The sequence below is a fragment of the Schistocerca cancellata genome, chromosome 2 (assembly GCF_023864275.1).
Source record: "Schistocerca cancellata isolate TAMUIC-IGC-003103 chromosome 2, iqSchCanc2.1, whole genome shotgun sequence".
Lineage (NCBI taxonomy): Eukaryota > Metazoa > Arthropoda > Insecta > Orthoptera > Acrididae > Schistocerca > Schistocerca cancellata.
In genome coordinates, this window is record NC_064627.1 from 198,496,191 (window position 1) to 198,518,157 (window position 21,967).

Here is a 21,967-nt window from a genome sequence, read left to right on the forward strand (position 1 = left end):
CTACCACAACATGTGACTTCTGTATCTATGCGCAACGTGATGGTGCAGGATATCCAATGATGCAATGTCTGAAATGCGTAATATTGAAATAATTAAGTCAGTTTGCATCCAGTCAATGACTTTCTCCTCAGCGACCTATTTAGCATTCTGCAGACTTTACATACATCGTCTCTTTCACAGTTTCATCCATCATCATTATAAATAATATTGTAGCTGTGAAATTTAAAACTTTCCTGGCGTACAGATCGTTCCACAACATTTCGGGAGAACTACCGGATGCCTGCCATTTGCTGCCACGATATTTCGGCGTGGTGTCTTCTGGGAATCTTCAAGTGAATACTGACGAAAATGCACCGAGCTGACGTATTGAAGACCCCGCCGGTGTGGAGTATCCAGTTGGCGTTGCGTAAGGGCTTCTGCTGCAAGTGTGTGTGCCGCGCCGCGCGCGCTCCGTGGTGGAAGCTCGCCTCATCGGTACCAAATCGATTGTCTTCGTACGGTAAAATCACAGAACAACGCCGCTGTGCTGAGCCCGAAGTTTTCTATAACAGGATTCCATGCAGAATTTAACTGGAAGCCGCCGTTACGAGGGACTCAGTCATATTTTCACTGATTCACTGGCGATGGAGGTCCAAAAATTTGACGTTTTGCCCACAATTTTCGTATAATTGTATTTCTGGATACACCATGCATGTTCCAGCGGGGTCGTAAATGTGTGAACTCAGTGAAGAAGACTCTGCGCCGAAATATCGTAGCAGTAAGTTGTAGACATCCGGCAGTTCTCCCGCAGTTTTACAGAACACTACTGCAGCTGGTATTTTCCTTACATTTCGGGTCATTGTTGGAATATAATCTAGAAATTTTTCAACCATCTCTTTGCAATCTCTGTTTTTTACATTCTTGTTAGCGTAATGTTCGTGGACCCCTATCGAGAAATGAGGTATTTTGCGGTAAAGTTGTGTACATCGAGATGACAAAGTCATGGGATAGCAGTGTGCACATTTGCAGATGGCAGTAGCACCACGTAATCAAGGTATGAAAGGGCAATTCATTGGCGGTGGTGTCATTTGTAATCACGACGGGAAATAACAGACTTCGAATGTGGAATGCTAGTTGGTGATCGAGGCATAGAACATTCCATTTCAGGAACCGTTAGGGAATTCAATATTCCGATATCCACAGTGTCAAGAGTGTGCTGAGAATACCAAATTTCAGGCATAACCTCTCACCATGGACAACGCTGTGGTCGACAGCCTTCCCTTAACGACCGAGAGCAGAGAAGTTTGCGTAGATTTGTCAGTGTTAACAGACCAGCAACACTGTCTAAAATAACCGCAGAAATCAAAGTGGGGCATAAGGCGAAGTGGTGCGTTAATGGACTTTGGCAGCAGACGACCGACGAAAGTGCCTTTGCTAATAGTACTATTTAGCCAGCAGCGTCTTTCCTGGGCTCATGACCATGTCGGTTGGACCTTAGATGACTGACAAACCGTGGCCTGGTGAGATAAGCCAGATTCCAGTTGGTAAGAGCTGATGATAGGGATCGAGTGTGGTGCAGACCCCACAAAGTCAACAAGGCACTGTGCAAGCTGGTGGTGGCTCCACAATGGCGTGGTCTGTGTTCACATGGCCCAACTGAACCGATCGTTGACTGCAAATGGTTGTGTTCGGCTACTTGGACGCCATCTTCAGCCATTCACAGACTTCATGTTCCCAATGAACGATGTCATGTCACTGGGCCTGAACCGTTTGTAATTGGTTTGAAAAACATTCTGGACAGTTCGAGCGAATGATCTGGTCACCCAGATCGCCCGACATGGATCCCAGCGAACTATTATGGGACATAATCGAAAGGTCAGTTTGTGCGCAAAAATCCTTCACTGGTAACAGTTTCGCATTTATGGATGGCCATAGAGGCAGCATGGCTCAGTATTTCTTCAGGGGACTTCCAACGACTTGTTGAGTCCATGCTACGTTGAGCTGCTGCACTACGACGGACAAAAGGAGGGCCGACACAATATCAGGAGGTATCCCATGACTTTTGTCAACTCAGTGAAGGTTTTTAATGTGGTTGTGGGTCCGCTCCTCCACCACAAATGGTTCAAATGGCTCTGAGCACTATGGGACTTAACATCTGAGGTAATCAGTCCCCTAGAACTTAGAACTACTTAAGCCTAACTAACCTAAGGACATCACACACATCCATACCCGAGGCAGGATTCGAACCTGCGACCGTAGCGGTCGCGCAGTTCCAGACTAAAGCGCCTAGAACCGCTCGGCCACACCGGCCGGCTTCCTCCACCACATCTGAAGCAACTAAAACTTGCTGTTATGTGAAAACCACAGGGAAACTAGTGGGTTTCGTGAACGTGGTCCGTGGCAGAAATCCGTTTGTCTGCGCCAACCTGGGATATGTGCGACCGCCGGTTCCGTCAACTGCGGCTAATGGTCTGCGTCTCGTGTCTCCACGTTCGCACAGTCGGAGAACCGTTTTGTTCCAGAATCCGTCGGGAACATCCGACGTCTTCGTTGTGTGTCCAGCTGTTCGCGAGAAACCTTCCAGTGGGCGCTTCTGCGAACCTTTGGCGTGCAGATTATTTCCGAGTCGCTTACACATGTTTCCTTTTCTGTTGCAGGCTGTGATTTTCGATGAGATCGACCTGACGGACCTGAGCTTCGCCGAGTGCAGCATCAAGAACGCGAACCACAGTTTCCAGGTGAGCACACTGGCGTAATTAGAGAGCGTGGCGAGGAGAGGAGAGGAGAGAAGAGGCGGGCCAGTCCGATGAAACAGCGGACGGTGTGGCGCAACTGCGCCCAGCCCTGGCCCTGCTCTCCGACTAATTGCTGGGCTGGCGTGGCGTGCAGCGACTGTCCACGTGACCGGCGCTGCCGTCGCTCGTAAACCCTAGCGCCGCCACGCGGCAGATCACTCACATTAATGCCCACTCCGTCACTCCGGCCAGTCCACTGTCGCGACGCTGCCGAGATAAACGCCCCGTCGGATAATTACACCAGGCGACCTGGCGCTCAGCCGCAGGCGTCACATTAATACTCGGCAGATGGAGCGTCCAAACTTCACGTCTGGACACCTCAGTTTATCCACTGACGGAAAATAACATCGCAACACCAAAAAAGACATAATTTAGAGTAATGAAATTTAGGTGAAATGTGGTAATGGTAACGATACACCAAAATCACGATAGTAATCCGTTGTAGTTGCTACGTATTTTATTACAAACAAAAGCATTATAAAATCACAATCACAGTAATATAGGAGACTGCCTTACAAGGCCAGATCACATGGACAAATAACAAATAAATTTCTTTAACCGGAACAAGACCCATTAAACTGGACATTTGAATATGACTAGGTAAATATACTCAGGTAAAGTTTTACTTAAATACTACAAATGTCCATACAATTCCCATCAGAACTCTCATTACTTCCAGTCACTTGAGGAACAGATTAAGGGTAAGAACACAGATCTTTTAAGGTTTGGCTAGCCAACTTCCCTAAATAAAACTAGATACAAATGACTGAAACAATTAAGGAGGTGCTTTAATTTTGACCAAGCCAATCTTCAAATTTATTTAGTTGATTCAGATGTTCAAATGTGTGAAATCTTATCGGACTCAACTGCTAAGGTCATCAGTCCATGAGCTTACACACTACTTAACCTAAATTATCCTAAGGACAAACACACACACCCATGCCCGAGGGAGGAATCGAACCTCCGCCGGGACCAGCCGCACAGTCCATGTCTGCAGCGCCTTAGACCACTGGGCTAATCCCGCGCTGCACTTAGTTGATTAATCAACAATATTCTTAGAATGATTACAACTACAACATGACCATATGACAATACCCCTAAAATGAAGTCGCTTCAATATTGCGTGTGAATTAGTAATAGACGCGAGCAGACCAAGGATTCAAATCAATACAAAAGATCCACAAGACAGGAAATGTCCCACAAATGTACTCAACTTTGCACTGCAATTGAACTTCGGATGCTATAATTCTCCACCGGAAAGATGGAATCACGCAACAGTGACAACACAACCCAAGATGTAAAGGAGAGGACAGGGTCTTAAATATCTCTCTGCCCCCGTAGCGCTCTGCTCCCAGTATGCTCGCATCGACCGCTTCCAATTATCTGTAACACAACACACATAAAAAAAATGGTTCAGAAGGATCTGAGCACTATGGGACTTAACATATGAGGTTATTAGGCCCCTAGAACTAAGAACTACTTAAACCTAACTAATCTAAGGACATCACACACGTCCATGCCCGAGGCAGGATTCGAACCTGCGACGGTAGCGGTCGCGCGGTTCCAGACTGTAGCGCCTAGAAACGCTCGGCCACTCCGGCCGGCACATCAACGGCAGACAACATTCTGAGACATAAACTACAAAATCTTATCTAGAGAACAAGTGATCAATACAACTGAATAGAAACAAATTAGCCTCCATGAGTTACTTGGCCAGTGCCAGCCCTTAAACTTCGATTGATAAGTTCGCTAAAAATCATGCCGCAGTGGATACACCGGTTCCCGTGAGATCACCGCAGTTAAGCGCTGTCGGGCGTGGTCGGCACTTTGATGGGTGACCATCCAGGCCGCCATGCGCTATTGCCATTTTTTCGGGGTGCACTCAGCCTCGTGATGCCAATTGAAGAGTTACTCGACCGAATAGTAGCGGCTTCGGTCAAGAATACCATCATAAGGACCGGGAGAGCGGTGTGCTGACCCCACGCCCCTCCTATCCTCATCCTCCATGAGGATGACACGGCGGTCGGATGGTCCCGGTAGGCCACTTGGGGCCTGAAGACGGAGTGCAAGAAGTGCAAGAAAGTTAAAACGACAAGAATTATCTCGCCGCACATTTACACGCCAACTACAAAATGAACTACAAGGTAGAATAGAGGACGTATCTCGGCGTGTCTTGAAACGCCAGAGCTGGAGTTACTCACTACTCGCTGCACTTGTAGCTACGTCGTTAACCACACTTCATGTCGGTTGGTTGGGCGTAGCCACACTTCCTCAACTGCCGTCAAGATAGTTAGTCACGACACCGAGGTAGGTGATAAACAACTAAAACAATTCCAAAGGATTTTTAGTACACTGGCATATTCAAATAAGCCGCACGTAACCCACCGAAGCAACTCGGCGACTCCAATTCAATCGGTCGGCGTAGCTCATAACAGACTCGAAGGAGGTTATCCTTCCGACCTCTAGGAAAACCAAATCACCATGGGCGGTGGATCTGCCCTCACGACTCAACACGCCGTAGCCGCTGGCCCCGCTCCTTCGTTGTCCGACTCGTCCTCTCGCCGCCCTGCCTACGTACACAGTCCCACTTGACTCTCGCTCACCGCCGATCCCGACACACCTCCCAGCAGAGCGCACGCGCTGCCGTTGAATCCGCGCCGCCAAAGATGAGCAGAAGACAAATAAGCATCGAAGTCGACTCAAAGATCAAAATGACGATCGGTGGAAACTGGCGCCAGAAAACGCACCAGCTCATTAGGGAATAGATTTGTTAACGTAACATATTTAAGCGGTTAACATTGCAAAATCACAGGTTACTGTACACACGAAAGCCATTGCAAATGTGAGATATCGTGTAGTAATAAGCGGTGTGACTGTCAGAATGTCGAACGCGAGCACGAAAACGTACATGCACTCGTTTTTACACGTGCCGGACGTCAGTTTGTGAGATCAAGTTTCATGCCTGTTGCAATTGGTCGGTAAATATTAAAACTATTAATGCTGTATGTGGATGACGCTGGAGTCGTCGTCCAATGATGTCCCACATGCGCTCGACTGGAGACAGATCTGGTGCTTGAGCAGGCCGACGCAACATTTACAGGGTGTTTCAAAAATGACCGGTATATTTGAAACGGCAATAAAAACTAAACGAGCAGCGATAGAAATACGCCATTTGTTGCAATATGCTTGGGACAACAGTACATTTTCAGGCAGACAAACTTTCGAAATTACGGTAGTTACAATTTTCAACAACAGATGGCGCTGCGGTCTGGGAAACTCTATAGTACGATATTTTCCACATATCCACCATGCGTAGCAATAATATGGCGTAGTCTCTGAATGAAATTACCCGAAACCTTTGACAACGTGTCTGGCGGAATGGCTTCACATACAGTTGAGATGTACTGCTTCAGCTGTTCAATTGTTTCTGGATTCTGGCGGTACACCTGGTCTTTCAAGTGTCCCCACAGAAAGAAGTCACAGGGGTTCATGTCTGGCGAATAGGGAGGCCTATCCACGCCACCTCCTGTATGTTTCGGATAGCCCAAAGCAATCACACGATCATCGAAATATTCATTCAGGAAATTAAAGACGTCGGCCGTGCGATGTGGCCGGGCACCATCTTGCATAAACCACGAGGTGTTCGCAGTGTCGTCTAAGGCAGTTTGTACCGCCACAAATTCACGAAGAATGTCCAGATAGCGTGATGCAGTAATCGTTTCGGATCTGAAAAATGGACCAATGATTCCTTTGGAAGAAATGGCGGCCCAGACCAGTACTTTTTGAGGATGCAGGGACGTTGGGACTGCAACATGGGGCTTTTCGGTTCCCCATTGCGGCAGTTCTGTTTATTGACGAAGCCGTCCAGGTAAAAATAAGCTTCGTCAGTAAACCAAATGCTGCCCACATGCATATCGCCGTCATCAATCCTGTGCACTATATCGTTAGCGAATGTCTCTTGTGCAGCAGTGGTAGCGGCGCTGAGGGGTTGCCGCGTTTGAATTTTGTATGGATAGAGGTGTAAACTCTGGCGCATGAGACGATACGTTGTAAGTAGGCTGTTTATGTTTTCTTTATGTAAGTTTGCTGTTTATGTTTTCTTATTGGCAACGTTACGTAGCGCTCTCTGTATGAAAATCACTGGCTGTGCTGTGTGCAGTATGTGGCTAGTTTGCATTGTTGCCTGCCATTGTTGTCATGAACTGCTATAGCTGGATGTGAACAGCAGATAGCGTTGGGCAGTTGGAGGTGAGCCGCCAGCAGTGGTGGACGTGGGGAGAGAGATGGCGGAGTTTTGATAATCTGTAAGACTGAATGTCAATTATGAATATTAAGGTAAATACATTGTTTGTTCTCTATTAATATCTTTCATTTGCTAACTATCCCTATCAGTAGTTAGTACCTTCAGTAGTTTGAATCTTTTATTTAGCTGGCAGTAGTGGCGCTCGCTGTTTTGCAGTAGCTTGAGTAGCGAAGATTTTTGTGAGGTAAGTGATTTGTAAAAGGTATAGGTTAAAGTTAGTCAGGGCCATTGTTTTGTAGGGGTTATTGAAAGTCAGATTGCGTTGCGCTAAATAATATTGTGTGTCAGGTTAAGCACAGGCTTGTATAATTGTTCTAAGTGGACGTTTCACATGAAAAATTGTTCTAAGGGGACGTTTCAACGTGGACGTTGGCGTCATTTGGACCGCAGCTGCAACACGGCGAACGGAAACCCGAGGCCGCTGTTGGATCACCTGATGCACTAGCTGCGCGTTGCCCTCTGTGGTTGCCGTACGCGGTCGCCCTACCTTTCCGGCACGTTCATCCGTCACGTTCCCAGCCGTTGATTTTTTCAAACAGATCCTTTATTATATCGCTTTTCGGTCCTTTGGTTACATTAAACCTCCGTTGAAAACTTCGTCTTGTTGCAACAACACCGTGTTCTAGGCGGTGGAATTCCAACACCAGAAAAATCCTCTGTTCTAAGGAATAAACCATGTTGTCTACAGCACACTTGCACGTTGTGAACAGCACACGCTTACAGCAGAAAGACGACGTACAGAATGGCGCACCCACAGACTGCGTTGTGTTCTATATCTTTCACATCACTTGCAGCGCCATCTGTTGTTGAAAATTGTAACTACTGTAATTTCGAAAGTTTGTCCGCCTGAAAATGTACTGTTGTCCCAAGCATATTGCAACAAATGGCGTATTTCTATCGCTGCTCGTTTAGTTTTTATTGCCGTTTCAAATATACCGGTCATTTTTGAAACACCCTGTAGATACTCTGTAGAGCATGATGGATTGCAACAGCAATATGTGAACGAGCGTAATCCTGTTGAAAACACCCCTTGGTATGCTGTTCATGAATGGCAACACGAGAGATCGAATCACCAAACTGTCACCAATGCAGAACCAGATTTCAACAGAAAAGCCAACAGACCTCCACTCTGTCCTCCAATGAGCTCTCGTTTCACAAACCACAAATGGCGGTGGTTCGTGGTCAGTGGAACGCACGTTACGGGGCAGCTGCCTCGGAGCTGTCCTTGAAATAACCGATTTGTAACAGTTTGTTTTCTCACTGTGGTGCCAACTGCTGCCCAAACTGAACCATGCGCGAGAGCCATACGCCAAATATCATGGTCTTCCCTCGAGTTAGTGCCATGTGGCCCTCCAGAGCCCAGCCTTCTTAAGACCTACATTCTCGTGCCCATCATTGCCAGCCATCATGTACAGTTGCTACATTCCTGCCAAGTGTTTCTTCAGTATGGAAGAAAGAACAAAAAAATGCTTCAAATGGCTCTAAGCACAATGGGACTTAACATCTGAGCTCATTGACCTAGAACTACTTAAACCTAACTAATCTAAGTACATCACACATATCCATGCCCGAGGCTGGATTCGAACCTGCGACCGTAACAGCAGCGCAGTTCCGGACTCAAGCGCCTAGAACCGCTCGGCCACAGCGGCCGGCAAAAAAGAACATTCAGCTTCTCATAGCCCTATTAATCTATCTCGTCCAAAGTCAGTGAGTTGTAGACTGGCATCTTTGCCGGCTTTAAAGCGTTCTTGACTAAGATTAACGCACCACGTTCAGTCTCAAAGGTATTTGACGTCCACAACCGTTACTGCGAGTATTTAAAGCATACCTGATTTCCACCCTCATAGTGGCGCTACAAAACGCCACTCTTATCCGACTGGAGCGAATTCTGAATGGACATAATTTTTCAGATGTAGAAACACGTCTACCAACTTTCGTTTATGTCGCACAACTCCTTCTTGGAGTTGCGAATTTTCTCCGTCAGCGTAGCTGATCCCTGACAATTTCAGTGGGCTGGACGTAGCAGCCTCGCACGCCTACCTCAACCAGTAACTTCGCAATTTTGTAAACGTCTCCGTGTGGTCGCAGCTCTCTGGCCGGCTACTGTTTTCGCTTGCAGCCGTTTGCGCTTCACAGCTGAAAGCTTGCAACAGCGCTGCAAGGGTTCTTCTTGTGTAATCATGACTGTAGGCTCCCCGTTGCTTGTCTCAATCATTTCAGCCGAACGGCTACTTCACGGACGTCGCCGCCCACTTCTCTCCCCAAACTTGTCCAGTAGCGTTGTTCTTATTTTCTAAGATGCATTTTTTTCTTTGTGCAACCTCAGAGTTTGGTTCCATTGTACCAAAACTTGAGTTGTGTATAATATGGGAGTTGTAGGAAAAGGTGCAAGATGTTCTAAATCATGAGAAAAATAGGAGTAAGCAACGGGAAAAGGTGGGTGATATACACTGAAGAGCCGAAGAAACAGGTAGACCTACCTAATATTGTGTAGGGCCCCCGCGACCACGCAGAAGTGCCGCAACATGACGTGTCATGGACTCGACTCACCTCTGAAGTAGTACTGGACACCATGAATCCTGCAGGGTTGACCATAAATCCGTAAGAGTACGAGGGGGTTGAGATCTCTTCTGGCAGCACTTTGCAAGACATACCAGATATGCTCAATAATGTACAAGTCTGGAGAATCTGGTGGCCAGAGGAATTGTTTAAACTCAGAAGAGTACTCCTGGAGCCACTCTGTAGCATTCTGGACGTGCGAGGTGTCGCATTGTCCTGCTGGAGTTGCCGAAGTCCTTCGGAATGCACAATGGACATGAATGGATGCAGGTGATCACAGAAGATGGTGACGTACGTGTCACATGTCAGAGACGTATCTAGACGTACCAGGGGTCCCATATCACTCCAATTGCACACGCCCCACACCATTACAGAGCCTCCATCAGCTTGAATAGTCCCCTGCAGTCACACAGGGTCCATGGATGCATGAGGTTGTCTCCTATCCCGTACACGTCCATCCGCTCGATACAATTTGAAACGAAGATTTCCAGAATAAGATTTTCAATCTGCAGCGGAGTGTGCGCTGATATGAAACTTCCTGGCAGATTAAAACTGTGTGCCGGACCGAGACTCGAACTCGGGACCTTTGCCTTTCGTGGGCAAGTGCTCTAACAACTGAGCTACCCAAGCACGACTCACGCCCCGTCCTCACAGCTTCACTTCTGCCAGTACCTCGTCTCCTACCTTCCAAACTACAGAAGCTCTCCTGCGAACCTTGCAGAACTAGCACTCCTGAAAGAAAGGATGACATGGCTTAGCCACAGCCTGGGGGATGTTTCCAGAATGAGATTGTCACTCTGCAGCGGACTGTGCGCTGGTTCGCAGGAGAGCTTCTGTAAAGTTTCGAAGGTAGGAGACGACGTACTGGCAGAAGTAAAGCTGTGAGGACTGGGCGTGAGTCGTGATGGGGTAGCTCAGTTGGTAGACCACTTGCCCGCGAAAGGCAAAGGTTCCGAGTTCGAATCCCGGTCCGGCACACAGTTTTAATCTGCCAGGAAGTTTCCTGAAACGAGATTTGACCGACCAGGCAACATGTTTCCGGTGATCAACAGTCCAATGTCGGTGTTGACGGGCTCAGGTGACGCGTAAAGCTTTGTGTCGTGCAGTCACCAAGAGTACACCAGTGGGCCTTCGGCTCCGAAAGCCCATATCGTTGATGATACATGGAAGGGTTCGCACACTGTCACTTGTTGATGGCCCAGCATTGAAATCTGCAGCAATTTGCCGAGGGGTTGCACTTCTGTCACGTTGAACGATTCTCTTCAGCCGACGTTGGTCCTGTTCTATCAGGATCTTTTTCCGGTCGCAGAGATGTTGGAGATTTGGTGTCTTATCGGATTCCTGATACTCACGGTGCACTCGTGAAACGGTCATCCTGGAAAATTTCTTCTTCATCGCCACCTCGGAGATGCTCTGTCCCATCGCTCGTGCGCCTACTATAACACCATGTACAGACTCATTTAAATCTTGATAACCTGTCTTTGTAGCAGTAGTAACCGATATAAATACTGGACCTGACACTTGTTGTCTTATATAGGCGTTGCCGACCGCAGCGCCGTATTCTACCTGTTTACATATCTCTGTATTTTAATACGCTTGCCTAATGACCAAAGAGTATGGAATGAGAACAAATCGGAGAAATAAGTATAACGAGAAACTTAACTTCAAAATTGATGGCTACGAAGTGAATGGACTTCAGGAATTCTGGTGCCTTAGTATCAGAACAAGCCATGACGGACACAGCAAGGAGGACAGAAAACGCTGGCACATGCAAAGAGAGGATTCCTGGCTAAGAGACGTCTGCTAGTATCAAACAATGCCTTAAACTGAGGAAGAAATTTCTGAGGGTGTAAGTTTGGAGCATTGCATTGTACGTCAGCGAATCTGGGACAGTGGAAAGACCGGACCAGAAATGGCGAAGAAAGGGACATATGGAAAACACTGACAAAAAGAAGTGATGGGGTAATGGGGCTTGTGTTAATGCGTCACGGAATTATTTCCACAGCACCATCGTGAGTGTATAGGATAAAAATGGTAGAGGAAGACAGATACTGGGATACATTCAGTGAATAATTGAGGAAGTAGAGAGCAAGTGCTACTCTGAAATGAGGTTGTCGGCGCAGGAGAGGAATTTGTGATGGGCCACATCACACCAGTCAGAAGACTGATTGGTTTATTATTTTATGACCTATATTGCTAAACGGCTGAAATGGTCACGTGCTCCCAATTGCGGGGCAACAAAAATTTGACTTTCGATATTTCATATAATTAATGACCGAATTAAAAAATTTCAAATAATGTCATTATCTACTCAGGAAGTGGCGTAATTGTACACTGAAAGCTAATCACAATAAACATTAATTTTAAAAACAGCATAAGTTTTGAGGCATGTAGCTCACGACACGTAAATTACCCAGCCTAAAATCAATCAGTATTTGAGGATGAGAACAATTCCAACAAACTTTGCACATAGTTTCGTACCTTTTCTAAACATTTTTCTTACTGACAATCCACACGAAATAATAATAAAGCGCATAGGCATCTGTCATCTCCATCTACTTCCAGGTGTAGTGTAGTCAATAATATAGTAAAAAAAGAGGGACAGTGGAAAACTACAGTAAGTCAAAGAGCCTCACTGAGGTAAAACATGTAGGTACACTACTGACCATTAAAATTGCTACACCACGAAGATGACGTGCTACAGACGCGAAATTTAACCGTCAGAAAGAAGATGCTGTGATACGCAAATGATTAGCATTTCAGAGCATTCACACAAGGTTGGCGACACCTACAAACTCCGGACATGAGGAAAGTTTCCAACCGATTTCTCATACACAAACAGCAGTTGACCGGCGTTGCCTGGTGAAACGTTGTTGTGATGCCTCGTGTAAGGAGGAAAAATGCGTACCATCACGTTTCCGACTTTGATAAAGGTCGGATTGTAGCCTATCGCGATTGCGGTTTATCGTATCGCGACATTGCTGCTCGTGTAGTTCGAGATCCAATGACTATTAGCAGAATATGGAATCGGTGGGTTCAGGAGGGTAATACGGAACGCCGTGCTGGATCCCAACGGCCTCGTATCACTAGCACTCGAGATCACATGCATCTTATCCGCATGCCTGTAACGGATCGTGCAGCCACGTCTCGATCCCTGAGTCAACAGACGGGTACGTCTGCAAGACAACAACCATCTGCACAAACAGTTCTACGACGTTTGCAGCAGCATGGACTATCAGCTCGGACACCATGGCTGCAGTTACCCTTGACGCTGCATCACAGACATGAGCGCCTTCGATGGTGTACATACCGACGAACCTGATTGCACGAATGGCAAAACGTCATTTTTTCGGATGTTACAGCATCATGATGGTCGCATCCGAGTTCAGCGACATCGCGGTGAACGCACATTGGAAGCGTGTATTCGTCATCGCCATACTGGCGTATCACCCGGCTTGATGGTATGGGATGCCATTGGTTACACGTCTCTGTCACCTCTTGTTCTCATTGACGGCACTTTGAACAGAGGGCGTTACATTTCAGATGTGTCACGACCCGTGGCTCTACCCTTCATTCGATCCCTGCGAAACCCTACATTACAGCAGGATAATGCACGACTATATGTTGCAGGTCCTGTACGGGCCTTTCTGGACGCAAAAAATGTTCGACTGCCGCCCAGGCCAGCACATTCTCCAGTCTCTCACCAATTGTAAACTTCTGGTCAATGGTGGCCAAGCAACTGGCTCGTCACAATACGCCAGTTACTAATCATGATGAACTGTGGTATAGTGTTGAAGCTGCATGGGCAGCTGTACCTGTACACGCCATCCAAGCTCTGTTTGACTCAATGCCCTGGCGAATCAAGGCCGTTATTACGGCCAGAGGTGGTTGTTCTGGGTACTGATTTCTCAGGATCTATGCACCCAAACTGCGTGAAAATGTAATCACATGTCAGTTCTAGTATAATATATTTGTCCAATGAATGCCCGTCTATCATCTGCATTTCTTCTTGGTGTAGCAATTTTAATGGTCAGTAGTGTAATATAGTCCTATGTTTACGTAGCATGATGATGATGATGATGATACTGATGATGAGAGAAGGGTGCCGGCACATGGGCTACTCCTCTCCAGTATCACCAAGGAGGTCGCCCAACTTAACATTCCCATCCGATGGACGTATCTCTGTCAGTACGGTGACATGACATGTTCTCATTCATGAGAGACTGCCGAAAGATGAGGACATTGGCGAAAAGAGTGCTTACGATCTTTTTCGCTACTATTTGTCCTCCCTTTCCCGGCCAAATACTGGCAGTGAGAATTTCACCCACCACCATGACTTGAACCAGCTTGCCTCCAAGTTGAACGCAGTCGAACAACCCTGTGTTAGTGACCTCCGCTACGGAGAAAGGTATTATTCCTACAATATTTAATGAATGTATCTGTCGTGCAGAAGTTGGTGTGGTTCTTTTTTCTGAAGTATTTTCCAATTTTGAGGCCCATCAGCACCTCTTCCTCTTGTCCTGTTGTTGTTACAGTCGTGATGAAGACTGGTTTGAAGCAGCTCTCCACGTAACTCTAACCTGTACACGCCTGTTCACCTCTGAATAACTGCTGCAACCCACATCCATTGGAACCTGCTTACTAAATTCAAGCCGGCCGGTGTGGCCGAGTGGTTCTAGGCGCTACAGTCTGGAACCGCGCCACCGCTACGGTCGCAGGTTCGAATCCTGCCTAGGGCATGGATGTGTGTGATGCCCTTAGGTTTGTTAGGTTTAAGTAGTTCTAAGTTCTAGGGGACTGATGACCTCAGAAGTTAAGTCCCATAGTACTCAGAGACATTTGAACCATTACTACATTCAAGCCTTGGTCCCTCTCCACAATTTTTACCGGCCCCCCTCCTCCCTCCCCACACACACTCACTTCCCACAAGTACTACACTGATGATTGCTTGACGTCTCAATATGTGTCCTATAAAACGAGCCACTCTTTTAGTCAAGTAACGCAACAAATTTCTTTTCTCCCCAATTCCACTCAGTAACTACTCAGCTGTTACACGATCGACCCATCTAGGCTTCAGCGTTCTTTTGTAGCACCACATTTCAAAAGCTTCTGTTCTCTTTCTGTCTAAAAATATTGTCGTCCACGTTTCACATCCGTACAAGAAAATGTTATGCCTCCAAAAAAGGGTCAGTGTAAACAGGGCGGCTGGGATATTCAACGGAGTGTGTTCAGCTTCCTGTCGGAAAGGGTGTTCTTCGTCGCGGACATTGACCCCTTTCCTTGCGGATAGATGAGAGTTGTGTACATTCAGAAAAGACTTGATAACACTTATATTTAACAAATTCCTCTTTCTCAAAAATACTTTCCTCACTATACTCTACTTCAGCCAACATTAGGTACTTTTGCTAACTAAACAGAAAAATTCATCTACTACTTTTAGAGTCCCATATCCCAATCTAAGTCTCTCAGCATCGCCTGACTTAATTCGACTACATTCTGTTACCCTAGTTATGTTCCTGTTGATCGCATAGCCTCCTGTTAGACACTATCCATTCTGCTCAACTATCCACCCAAGTCATTTTCCATCTCCGACTAAGCTACAGTTTTCGTCGTCAAACCTCCAAATTTTTATGCCTTCTCCCAGGACTTCTACATCTATATCTACATGTACATGGTTACTCTGCAATTCACACTTAAGTGCCTGACAGAGGGTTCATCGAACCTTTTTCATACTACTTCTCTACCATTCCACTTCCGAATGGCGCGTAGGAAAAAGGAACACTTTAGTTTCACTCCATAGGGAATATGCTACAAACCCGTCTCACGCTCTTCTCAATAGTGTTATCAGCATTGTGGTTCTCCATTTGACCATCTGGTCGAATCGTTCTATATCCAGATTTGTGTGGCATCAGGATATGTCAGTGACCTGATGCTAGACTGCATGGGAGTGTGGCAGTACGCATACTCAGTGTGATATCGTAGATCAGTACCACACGCACCGACGTCTCACAGTCGGCAACAGAATGCAAGTTTCCGACAATTGCTGACTTTGTATAAAATATTCTCGGTATTCTTGCCGCGTCAGTTCTAGATAAAATATCGAGCTTTCGACGATTACCTCCATCGTCATCGTCAGGAGCTGACTGTCTCTACTGCTGCTATGGTAGCCTATATATAGCCCGAAGACGGCTTCTGATTGGTCGGATTCTAATTGGTCGGCGATTACGTGCTGCTGTCTCAGACGGTGTCACTGTGTGCGCCGGTGGCGCCACCGCTTCCGTTTAAACGTAAACCTTGGAAGGAACGTCTCTGCTGCTTCTCTGCATCAAGCGCTCGTTTCCACGCACAGCTCAGATGGTATCCGCTATCGCGGTTAAAGTTCTTTTGGCTCATTCTGATTTCAACAGCCTCCTTAATAACAGAATCCCAGTACGTGGAGGCATGGGACAGAATTTTAGTTTCATCGAACAATATTTTGTGTTTGTTCGTGAGGCTGTGCTCCGCAATTGCCGATTTCTCAAGCTCTCTATTTTTAATGTGGCGTTGGTGTTCTGCACAGCGGTCGGAAACGGTACGAATAGTCTGACCTATATAATTGCTTCCACACTCACAGGGTATATTATAAACACCGGGGACCCTGAGGTCGAGATTGTCCTTAACAGGGCGCATCATCTCCTTAATTTTCTTAGGAGGACGAAAAATCGGTCTAATACCACGTCTACGCAGGACTCTTCCTATTTTGCTGGAAATTGCGCCACAAAAAGGAAGAACCGCAATCGGTGTTTCATCCTGTGAGGTTGCAGCATTATCACGTTTCCTTCTTTTGGAGAATCCGACCAATCAGAAGCCGTCTTCGGGCTATATATAGGCTACCATAGCAGCAGTAGAGACAGTCAGCTCCTGACGATGACGATGGAGGTAATCGTCGAAAGCTCGAGATTTTATCTAGAACTGACGCGGCAAGAATACCGAGAATATTTTATACATAAGTGCCGCCGCGAAAAACTTCGTTCTCAATTGCTGACTTTATAATTGTTTGTTCTTTTGTAAATTTTCTTCGCAACACTTGGAGAAAATATATTACTGGCCATTAAAATTGCTACACCAAGAAGCAATACAGATGATAAACGGGTATTCATTGGACAAATATATCATACTAGAACTGACATGTGATTACATTTTCACGCAGTTTGGGTGCATAGATCCTACCAGTCCCCAGAACAACCACCTCTGGCTGTAATAACGGCCTTGATACTCCTGGGCATTGAGTCAAACAGAGCTTAGATGACGTTTACAGGTACAGCTGCGCGTGCAGCTTCAACACGATACCACAGTTCATCAAGAGTAGTGACTGGCGTATTGTGACGAGCCAATTGCTCGGCCACTATTGACCAGACGTTTTCCATTGGTGAGAGATCTGGAGAATGTACTGGCCAGGGCAGCAGTCGAACATTTTCTGTATCCAGAAAGGCCCGTACAGGACCTGCAACATGTGGTCGTGCATTATCCTGGTGAAATGTAGGGTTTCGCAGGGATCGAATGAAGGGTAGAGCCACGGGTCGCAACACATCTGAAATGAAACGTCCACTATTCAAAGTGCCGTCAATGCGAACAAGAGGTGACCAGGACGTATAACCAATGGCACCCCATACCATCACGCCTCGTGATGCGACAGTATGGCGATGACGAATACACGCTTCCAATGTGCTTTCACCGCGATGTCGCCAGACACGGATGCGACCATCATGATGCTGTAAACAGAACCTGGATTCATCCTAAAAAATGACGTTTTGCCATTCGTGCACCCAGATTCGTCGTTGAGTACACCATCGCAGGCGCTCCTGTCTGTGATGCAGCGTCAAGGGTAACCGCATCCATGGTCTCCGAGCTGATAGTCCATGCTGCTGCAAACGTCATCGAACTGTTCGTGCAGATGGTTGTTGTCTTGCAAACGTCCCCATCTGTTGACTCAGGGATCGAGACGTGGCTGCACGATCCGTTACAGGCATGCGGATAAGATGCATGTGATCTCGACTGCTAATGATACGAGGCCGTTGGGATCCAGAACGGCGTTCCGTATTATACCCTCCTGAACCCACCGATTCCATATTCTGCTAACAGTCATTGGATCTCGACCAACGCGGGCAGCAATGTCGCGATACGATAAACCGCAATCGCGATAGGCTCCAATCCGACCTTTATCAAAGTCGGAAACGTGATGGTACGCATTTCTCCTCCTTACACGAGGCATCACAACAACATTTCACCAGGCAACGCCGATCAACTGCTGTTTGTGTATGAGAAATTGGTGGGAAACTTTCCTCATGTCAGCACGTTGTAGGTGTCGCCACCGGCGCCGACCTTGTGTGAATGCTCTGAAAAGCTGATCATTTGCATATCACAGCATCTCCGTCCTGTCGGTTAAATTTCGCGTCTGTAACACGTCATCTTCGTGGTGTAGCAATTGTAATGGCCAGTAGTGTACAAGCCAAACTTCTGTTTACTATATTTACGTGTTCTCTAATCGTTTTTGCTCCTGTCCAGCTTCCCTACGACGACAGCTACTGTTCTGTAGCCTACCTCTCCTTACCGTTTACATTCAAGTAGTAAACAACACTCGTCGTCGAGGTTCCTGTCGACCACGTTGACCTCCACAAGGGAGGATCGCCGTGTTGTGCATAAAGCACATCTTAACCTCTTCACACCTGTACCTTTAATCCGAGAACAAGTTACAGATTCCCTGTAACATTCCGTGTCGCGCTGTACCATTGGTCATAAACTAGCAACAGCTGCACTAGGGAATTTCCGTCCCACGGATAGGCTGTCGTTAAAACCGCAACACAAATGGTTGCGTTTGAAATGGTGCTGTAACCGGCAAACGTCAAGCACTGGTGTATGGCACTGCAATGTATTCAGAGATGTATCGTGGTTCTATATTATCCCAGATGATAATCGTCGGCGAGTATGGCGACGATCTGGTTAGAGGCCCCACTCTCCCAATACTTGGGAGAGGTACAGCAGTATTAATCCGGACGTCAGTGTGGGGGACCATCGGGATTGACTTCAGCTCGCGGCTGGTGGTAGTTATTGGGTGAATTCTACAGAACAACGGTGTGTTACTTACATTCTGAGTACCACTCTCATGCGACAGTTATGTGTTGCAAGTTTTAAACAGGATAACACTCATCCACACAGGGCACATGTCCCTGTCAAATGTGTGCGTGATGTTGAGGTACTCCCGTGGCCAGAAAATTTGGAAATTGGAAATTTGTGGTAAGGCCTTACGGGACCAAACTGCGGAGGTCATCGGTCCCTAAGCTTAGAAATTATTTGATCTAACTTAAACTAACTTACGCTAAGGACGACGCACACACACACACACACACACACACACACACACACATGCCCAAGGGAGGACTCGAACCTCCGACGGGGGGAGCCGCGCAGACCGTGACAAGACGCATCAGACTGCGCGGCTACCCAAAGCCTTCTACATACAAGGCCTATGCACAGCGGCCATATTGGCAAGAGACGTCACAAACTGTTGGCCATCTTATCTGTAGTCGGCAATCCTGTTGGTGTGTATGTTGTGTTGAAAGTGTGTGCGACGTGAAAGTGATATGGGTTATTACAAATGATTGAAGCGATTTCACAGGTCTACAATAACTTTATTATTTGAGATATTTTCACAATGCTTTGCACACACATACAAAAACTCAAAAAGTTTTTTAGGCATTCACAAATGTTCGATATGTGCCCCTTTAATGATTCGGCAGACATCAAGCCGATCATCAAGTTCCTCCCACACTCGGCGCAGCATGTCCCCATCAATGAGTTCGAAAGCATCGTTGATGCGAGCTCGCAGTTCTGGCACGTTTCTTGGTAGAGGAGGTTTAAACACTGAATCTTTCACATAACCCCACAGAAAGAAATCGCATGGGGTTAAGTCGGGAGAGCGTGGAGGCCATGACATGAATTGCTGATCATGATCTCCACCACGACCGATCCATCGGTTTTCCAATCTCCTGTTTAAGAAATGCCGAACATCATGATGGAAGTGCGGTGGAGCACCATCCTGTTGAAAGATGAAGTCGGCGCTGTCGGTCTCCAGTTCTGGCATGAGCCAATTTTCCGCGGGCTATGCGTGGAACTTGCCCGCACGCGCTCAACCGTTTCTTCGCTCACTGCAGGCCGACCCGTTGATTTCCCCTTACAGAGGCATCCACAAGCTTTAAATTGCGCATACCATCGCCGAATGGAGTTAGCAGTTGGTGGATCTTTGTTGAACTTCGTCCTGAAGTGTCGTTGCACTGTTATGACTGTCTGATGTGAGTGCATTTCTAGCACGACATACGCTTTCTCGACTCCTGTCGCCATTTTTTCTCACTGCGCTCTCGAGCTCTCTGACAGCAGAAACCTGAAGTGCGGCTTCAGCCGAACAAAACTTTATGAGTTTTTCTACGTATCTGTAGTGTGTCGTGACCATATGTGAATGAATGGAGCTACAGTGAATTTATGAAATCGCTTCAATCATTTGTAATAGCCCTGTATATATATATATATATATATATATATATATATATATATATATATATATATATATATTTCATAAAGTATTCGCCTACAGTTCTTCGAAGTATGGGATACAAGTGTTGCGTTCCCTTTTGCCAGGGAAATTATAAATCCCAAAAAGGCATTCAAGTGCACTTTTTTCGATTTCCCAAATGTGTGAAGTTGAGAAATCGCTGGATTGAAGCTATTCCGAGACAGGAATTTGTGTCTACGCATCATTCAAGGGTAAGTAAATGACAAAAAATTTATAGCGTGTTATTTGTTTCCATTGCACCGCATTTGCCAATTGTTTTTAAAAGCAGTTATGTATCATGTACCAGTAAAATTTGTTTCTTCATTCTGGACCATTGCTGCGAGGTTAATACGAAGCAACTATTGTCACACAGAATAGTTGTATTAATTAGCGTGGCTCGAAAATGTTTAGTATTCCTTATCATACCTACCAGATTACTGAGTTTCCAGTACTTTTATTTGGAAGAGCTACAGAATGATTTTGTTTAGTCTTACATATACAGCTACTCGGAAATAATTTCAATTTGAGTAAACTACCTTAGGAAATTGCTTTAATGAATTCAGTGTTCGATAGATTAAGCAGTATAGAAAGCAGAATTTCGATGTAAGAGCATTGTGATTAAATTAACAGCACTCCGTGACACGATTTTCAGTGAAGGATATATAAAAAACAATCTTTTCATTTTTAAGGTTCTAAAGTTCTGGAGAAACAGGGAGATAAAATATTTTTTCGGTTTTTTTGATTTATGAAACATTACTTCAGGAGGTGCTCAATTTCGTCGAATGTTTTCAGTTTCTGTTGAGGTGAGCAAATTTTGAGGAAAATTTACGAAAATAACCAGAGAAACAAATTCTTAAATTCTATAGGAGCTCCAGCTGCTTTATTTAAGACCGAAAACGTCTGCTTGTTATTGCATATTGCCGATTTTTTACTAGAAGAAAACATAACTCCTTAGGTAAAAGACAGAATTTAAAATTAAAGTTTGTATTCGAGCCTAGAAACGCGTATTTAAGGCAAATCGTCAAAATAACTTTACATCTTGAAATATCATAGGGCAGTTTTGTTCAGTTACTTTAAGCAATTATATAAATTTCCATACTTTCATTACAAGGCCATGTAGAAGAGGAAAACACGAGAATCCCCATGCGGTCTCAGCTCTAAAACTCATAAAGTTGGTGTAGCTGCAGAGTGCTTAACAGGAGCGTTCCGATACAGACCCGGCCATCAGTTGTGACGTCACAAGTGTGCGCGCAGGCCTGTAGCCTAGGTGGTGTTGGGCTACCCAGCGCGACGTGGCCAGAAAGATCGCAGGTTTTGTCTCCGATAGAATTTGTGTAGGACCAGCTCGGGTGTTATCTCAGTCCCAGTGTCCGCAGTATTAAGGGCCTGTTACTACAGTTGTGGGCAAGCTTGCCACAGAAGGGGATAGAATTGCTATCCGAATTTGTACATGCTTCCAGGCCAGACGTTGTGCAACGTCATAGTGATATGTGGAATCATACTGCCAAGTTCTTTGTAAATTCGACTCGATTTTGTGGTCACTGAAATAAGACTGAGAAGTTTCATCTCGTTTTCTTCTCCACTTCTGAGTGCTTCACCTTTTTTATCAGCAGTGTACTCATATAATTTGAAACGTTCGAGATAGTCACCACTAATCTTGTATCTCTTATCTATTCAAATTTAAGGACAATTGTCATTCATTACGTCAAGAGAAGTTTTGTCCTACACTTTGTTCGCTTTCTTGCG

The 21,967-nt window shown here is 46.0% G+C and overlaps 1 protein-coding gene across 1 annotated transcript in view; it reads left to right on the forward strand.

Annotated features, from left to right (window-relative positions):
• The window catches only part of LOC126161517 (diacylglycerol kinase eta), a 641,720-nt gene that overhangs the window by 195,072 nt on the left and 424,681 nt on the right, over window positions 1-21,967 (forward strand). The window contains exon 2 of the mRNA XM_049917424.1: window positions 2,637-2,717. The gene's annotated coding sequence lies outside the window, so the exon portion shown is untranslated. The remainder of the gene's footprint in view (window positions 1-2,636; window positions 2,718-21,967) is intronic.